Below are 7285 nucleotides of genomic sequence, written 5' to 3'. Positions count from 1 at the left end.
CAGCAACTGGCCAACATCAGGTGGACCGGCTCGTCCTCGTAGGACTCCTCCTGTAGCCTTGAGGGGACCACAGGAACATTCAGTAGCTGTTGGAGTTCTTCCTGTCAGGCTCGTGGTAGAACGGCTCTGAACTATCTTGTACTCGTCTTATCTGGAACAATCTAACAGCCTAAACTGTTAACAGCGGTGTAAAGAAGCAAACACACAGGCAGAGATTAGGACTCAAACTAGATTTATTTTAGAAAACAAATAAACTTAGAGGCATTTGTTCACACATGTGGCTGAATAGGAGGCTGTCCAATCAGATTTGAGGTCTTCACTCGGTTGGTTGTTTGTTTGGTGAGACTCTTGGACCTCCATCAGCTGACATGGATGTTTGATGGTCTTCCTCTCTAGTGCCAGATGATTCATCCATGAATTCAGCAGCTACAGACTGAAATGAAGCTCATGCTGCCGTTATTGAATTCCTGTTCCAGATCAAATGTTCAGAGCTCACCTTGAATGCAGCCATCTGCTGTCTGGATAGTTTTTCTCATTGTAGTCTTCAATAAAGTCTTTTTCCTCATGTAAGGATGTGGTGAGACTCTTTCTCAGTCGTTGCAGACGTCCTTCATTGTGCATCTCCAGAGAAGAAACAGAAAAACTGGTCACTGCTTCAGCATCACAAACGCTCTCCAGCATTGAGAGTGTTTTAGGAATTCATTCATTGTGTTGTGAACTTTGAAGGAGCAGAAACTTTACAGCTGCCAAGGATATGATCTCCAATTCTGTATGTTTTAGGAAATGAAGTTAATCAAATGAACACTTGATTTTTGCTGATAACTCATTAAATTACTGAAGAAATCCAACACAAAAACCTGTAAACTCTCAGGCAGCTTTTGTTAAAGTTTGTCTATAATTCTATCGTCATGTTCTGGAACCAGGACTCTGCAGAAGTTCCTTCAAACAGATACTTGTGTTTCTATTTAAGGCCTCAGGTTTGAACGTACAGCAGAGGATTACAAAGGAATGATTTTAATGTTTAAATCAGTCCAGTAAATGTTTGGCGTGAAAATTATTAAAATTTTGATTTAGATAGATTTGTGTCAAATAATGCTGTAGAGTCTCACTTAAATATATCCAAATGAGTTCAGTGTATTTACATTTTATAGAATATTTGATTTCTTAATCTCAATACTGTAGGATCTGACCCTAAATATTATAATAATGATGTCAATTTAAATAATATTTTAGTGCAGAGTCATAAACTTTAATCAGTTAAACTTACATAATAAATATCACTGCACAATCTTAACCTAAACATTCATATTATTGAGGTAAATTTACATAAATCATGATATTCTGGAGTCTTAACTGGAATATTTCTATCATTAATCTTTTTGTATTGTGCTGATAAACAACAATAACCCGACTTTCAGATAATATTTGTTGTCTGTGATTGTGAGACTAAATTTCTCCACATTCTGGAACTGGACTGCATTTCCCAAAATGGAAACATGGACAGAATTTAACAGTCATGTATCCATGGCAACGCTAACGTTTCTGCTTCTTACCAAAGTTCACAACACAAGTAAAGATTTTAATGTAAAACTTCAGGGATGACTGCTGACCATAAGTATTCTGATCAATACTTCATGATCAATATCAGGACAGATGTTACAATTCCAGCTGTTGCATTAGACTGCAGTTATTCACAGAGAAATTAAAACATCACTTTCCTCATGAAAACTAGATGGGACTTTTATGAAATAAAGTGTTGGTGAATAAACAGTGTAAAAAGTGCAAAGCAGCTCCATTAAATCAGGAGATGTGAGACTTCCACAGCATGGATCACCATCTGCTGTGTTGATTCATAGCTGAATGTCAGAATGAACTGAGCTAGAAAAGCTGCTTTGAGCTGCAACATTACGGTCTGACAATCCAACACCATCACAGTTTTCATCTGGTTGTTTTGCTTCAACATGCTGTGAAGTTCAGTTTTTACCTGAATCAATACAGAGATTCTATTTCCAACCAAGACTGAAATAAAAATTAGAATGTTATGAGGTTATTAATGTAACTAAATCCTTTCAGATGGAAGGATTTACTTCTAAGTTCTAATTCAAGTTTCAGTTGGAGCACATTGCATTCACAAAGAAAAACAGCGATACCTTCATAGCAACATTTAATAAACCTAAAGCTTCCCTGTTGGCTCATTGGTGGAGTTTGTTACTGAGCATCTGAACCTTAAATCCAGTGAGACGACCATCTTCAGTCGAGGCCAGTCAGAGAACTTCAAGACCTTCCATCAGCTGGACCAGATGTGGCATCATCTCCCTCTGAACATCTGGATGACAGGAGAAAAGACAGAAATCAAACACAGATCACAGAAATACAATTTATTCACTTTCATCATTTTATAAAAGTAGCATGAACTTTATTAAAACTTGACAACATCAGTAATGAAAGTAAATGTTTTTATCTCGTGTTGAAGCTAAATTTAAAGTCAATTTTAATGAGTTTATCCTGAGAGGAGTGAGAATGGAGCTTTTCTTTCCTTTCTAGAATATTCCCTCAAAATATTCTGTTTATTATTGGCTTTAGAAGCATTTTTCTTTAGTTATTTTTAGATACCTCCGACTGATACACTTTGCTGGTTTGCAGATAATTTCATGTACAATGACAATAAAGATCTTCTATTATAACATATTTTGCTAAAACAAGAACTGCAAACCTTCTCAACCATCTCTCAGGCTGCAAAATTCCAACTGCGACCAAGAATTATCCGATGTAGTTATTATTATTATAATCTTTACTGAACCAGCCCTGGAATTAATAAAAATCTGTATATGGATATGATTTTCTCTGATGGGACCACTATGGAAGCTGTATTAATTATTAACTATCCTTTGAAGGGAAAGATTAGGTCTTCTTCAGGTGGATAAAAAAAACGCTCTCCCTTAAAAAAACAAAAAAAAAAACATACAATAAAGTAAATCTCTTCTGCACTGCACACATACTATACTTTTGTATAACTCTGGATGTCAGAGTAAAGGCAGACAGATCCACTGATCAGCCACAACATTCTGACCACTGACAGCTGAAGAGAACAACATCCATCATCTTGTTCTAATGTAACGTTCTGCTGGGAAACCTTGACGTTCATGTGGAAGTTTGACATGTACCACCACCTAAACACTGCAGGACAAACAACCCCCTAGTCTCCATGGCAACAGCAGTCCTTGATGCCAGCTGCCACCCTCAGCAGGACAAACTAAAACTGCTCAGGAGTGGTCCGAGGAACACGACAGAGCTAAGCTGTTCACCTGGGTTCCACACTCCCCACATCCAGATCTGATTGAGCATCTGTGGGATGGTCCAGGATCAGCCTGGTCTAGGTAGGACCCACCCTGCAACCCACAGGACCCACAGAATCCACAGGACATCCCCAGAGGTTCTGATGAACCACTGGGTCAGAGGAGTTTTAGTAGCATAAAGGGACCAACACAGTATTAGTCAGGTGGTCAGAATGTTATACTGTTATATTGTCATGCTGATTATATGATCAGTAAATTTACCATCAATTAGAACGTCCACATTGATCGGGAAAAAAAACAAACTATCAGTTCATTCAGAAACTGTGGGGTTAAACCTAAAAACACAGACCTCAACAGCAGTTTGTTTCAAAGCAGAACACCAGCTGGTTTTCACTAAAGAAACTTTCAGAGAAACAATTAAATGACAGTTTTGTTCTCATTAAGTTCAGAGTGAGCCAAAATAATGTACACACATCAGGAAAAGGAAAACTTGTATAAATATTTCATTTGTATAAGTGCTTCTACACGTATAGATACCTCTTTCTAAGTTTGATCAGATCACGATAACTCTGTGTCCAGTTGTACGATGTTTTCCCAACAGATGGCATTACCCTCATGAATGGAGCATCAACAAGTGACGTCTACAACACAACAGAAATGTCTGGAAGCCAGTGGCCACCACTTTGAGCACCTCTTGTAATTGTAGAGGCCAAAGATAACTTTTATTAATCTCGTGATGTCTGACTAAATTTGGTATTGAAATATTTATGCAAGTTTTTCTTTTCCTGATGTGTGTAAACATTATTTTGGCTGACTCTGTATAATGGGTTTCTGACAGGTCACCAGGCAACATCTTTTTATAATAATGACAAACATACCTGCATTCTACAGGAGTGATTTTCCTCATGTGCAGGTAAAGATGTGTGAGGAGTTTAGAGATGACAGGAGCAGGAGTCATCCTCACTAATTCAGCTTCCACCTAGAAACAGAAAGACCACAAACAAACACACTGATATACTCTCAAACGTTCAACCTCACAGCCTCAAAATATCTGTTTAGGAAGTGTTGTGTTTCTAAATTCTGCTGAAAGCACTGACAGACATTCTCTTACAAGGTTGTGTAAAAAGCAGCCTGTCCTCTGAGCTACTGAGAAATTTTCCTGAACAAAGTTTCTACGTGTAAATCAGCTCAACAAAAACTAAAGCCTCAGTCAGAGATAACAGGTATCACAAATTATAAACAACTTTCTTTGTTAACTCAGACTTTCTGCTTCAACCTCACATAAAAAGGGCAGTTTAACTCATCAGGTGATTGAAAATGAACGGCTTGTGCAGTTCTAGATCCAAAAGTAGGATGTTTGAACTCATGTTTTACTACAAATACATAGAGTAATAAATAAATACAATGGCTGGTTGTTAGTTTATTCATTATTAATGTCATTTTATATACTGGATTGAACTTGAGCAGTGGAAGAGAGAAGGAATTTAATGAAATTATGGAGATTCAGAGAGGTAATGTTGCGCAATGTTAAGTTAAGCACGGTTTAATTCAAACCAGCTGAATGTTAAACTTCAGTGCAGCTCAACAGGTTTCAGTTAACCTTAAAGTAAAATAACTTTTTTTAAAGCTAAAATACACAGCAGAGAAATACAGGTTGAGAAGGTCATTCTAATAATGAGGACAGCTGTGGCAGCAACTAACACAGGTGTTCAGCGGTAAGTTAGCCACCTGTGTTAATTAGCCCGCTAGCTAACTTAGCCGCTTAGCTAGCTAACGCGTCCGGACCAACTGCTCAAACACGACAAAACACTCTCGACTCTTCACAAGTCGCTGACTTAACGTACAACAAAACAACGCTACTGGTTAAGAAGTATTTATCTTCTTACCGTGTTTTACTCCAAAAACAAGATCAACAGCAGCCAGAGATGCTACCAGACGTGCCGACCATAGATATACATAGACTAGATACGCTAGCGTGCTGTCTTCTATATATACCTACGGTCTGACCAATCGCTGCTCTCTGGCTCCGCCCTCTGAGACTCTTGTTGTCGTTTGGCTCCACACTTGCTGATGACCACTTCCGGTCTCAGAAAATGAAAAAACGGACCTTTTTTCGTTTCTGTCTCTTACTGATTTTACTTTCTTGTTATTCTACATATAAAACGAAAATCAAAGCATTTAAAAAAAAATCGTACATCCCTTTTTGATCATGAAAAGGGAAAACGCCTTGTATTTCAATTTTAATTTTTGTATTTTAAAACGAAAATCAAATAACCACCCATTTTTTCTTTTTCAATACCCGTTTCAGAACGGAAAATCCAATTACCAGATCACACACCTTTGACACACTTCCACACATTTATTTGAGGAGCAGCGAAAACCTGGTCGCGCCAAACTATTTTACATCTGGCGTGAAGCTCTCCAGCAAACTACAGCATCGGATGAAGAGTCCAGCCACTCGTCTGGCCCGGATTCTGCCACCAGCGCGGATGAAGCCGATCTTATCGAAGGAATTGATCATTCCAGTGACATGTAAGTCTGTATTCATGAGAAGTTGTTTGTTTTGAGTTGGAGAAAAGTAAAGAAAGTATAATATACATGGAACGCCGCCGAAAGCATTCCGCGCAAAATACGCATCATTTTTACAAGTAATGTGCTGCGCACAGCTAACGTACCACGTAACTTTTTCTGTGTGCAGCATTTACAATGTTGGGAAGGAGGAGGAGGAGGAAGAGGAGAGAATGGAGGTCTCCTGCTGTCCTGGTACCCCAGCGAGAGGTAGAGGGACAGACCGTCCTCCAGCCAGGAGACGCTGCAGCAGCCGCTCCACCAGCGAGCGCTCCGGGCCAGAGGCGCTCCCTACAGCTGGCTGGAAAACTGAGAAGGAACCTGACAGCTTACCTTCTCTGCCACATTTCCTGCCGAAAAGGAGGCCAGGTGTCCAGCCACCTCTGTCAGAATGTGTGGACAGCCCTTCTCCATCAGACCTGTCCAAGTACTTGGACCAGGAGACCATCAAAATACTGTTTCTGATTCAACTCAGTAAAAACGATTTTCTTTTATTTTCAAATGCACTTTTTATGGTCTGACCATGGTTTTGTACATAAAATATGTGTGTTCATAAGTATCTGGCACACTTAGAAATTTGATTGCACTATTGTAAATAATTTGTTTTGATGTTGATGTTGTCTCTTTGCAAATTTTGCAGTTTTGTTTATTTTCGTTTTTTTTTTTACAGGTTACAAAATTGACCATATCTCAAAAAGCAAATTATGTACAGACTCCAAATAAATTTCCTGTGGTTCCAAAGGATATTGTGCAACTTTTTTACATTTACAAATTTGAGGGATACAGCTATGCAATTTCTTTATTTTGAAATATATGTGAAAAAAACAAAAACGATTTTCATTTTTTTAAGGTTTATTGCACCTTTAAGCAATTTTTTGTAGTAGTTAAGACATAATTCAATACATATTATTAAAATTTGGGATGTCAGGGTCATTTTGAAAAAAATGGCACTACAGCATGTAAAAATGTAAAAATATGTCCTGGCGGACTTGCCTTAAAGGGTTAAAGCACACTTGATCAGTTATTCCTTCTATGAGCACGCACATCGCCCAGACTTCAAAAACCACCTGAAGTTTCAGGGCACAGAACTGAGCCAACAACAGAGAGATGTCTCAGCAGAGATGCCTTGCTTCACTGACATAAGACACAAACCTACTGCCCTCATATCGTTGAGTCTGGGTCACAGGTAGGACAAAAACATTTTCAAAACAACATAAAACTTTAATTCCAGCCATTGAGTTCTGCGATATATAATACAGAGTATACATCACTCACTAAATCCCACAGTCTATCTCCATCCAAACCTTTGATTCAGTCAATACAGAATCTGATCGATTACCGACAAGTGAGTGATGAGTCCTGCCTTCTCAGGGAAAAGGCCATGATTAGGCTAATTTAGAAAACAGCTGAGCTTTTGCTCA

General features: G+C 38.5%; 1 long non-coding RNA gene across 1 annotated transcript; it reads right to left on the bottom strand.

The window, feature by feature from the left end:
* Window positions 1-226: 226 nt before the first annotated feature.
* On the bottom strand, window positions 227-5272 carry LOC129349785 (uncharacterized). The gene is made up of 4 exons (XR_008602905.1): window positions 5183-5272; window positions 4175-4275; window positions 497-2326; window positions 227-433 (listed from the first exon to the last, which is right to left on the bottom strand). It is a non-coding gene; the product is annotated as an uncharacterized LOC129349785 (long non-coding RNA).
* Between the last annotated feature and the right edge of the window lie 2013 nt (window positions 5273-7285).

This window comes from Amphiprion ocellaris, chromosome 10 (genome assembly GCF_022539595.1).
Source record: "Amphiprion ocellaris isolate individual 3 ecotype Okinawa chromosome 10, ASM2253959v1, whole genome shotgun sequence".
NCBI lineage: Eukaryota > Metazoa > Chordata > Actinopteri > Pomacentridae > Amphiprion > Amphiprion ocellaris.
This window is presented reverse-complemented; position numbering and strand designations above follow the sequence as displayed.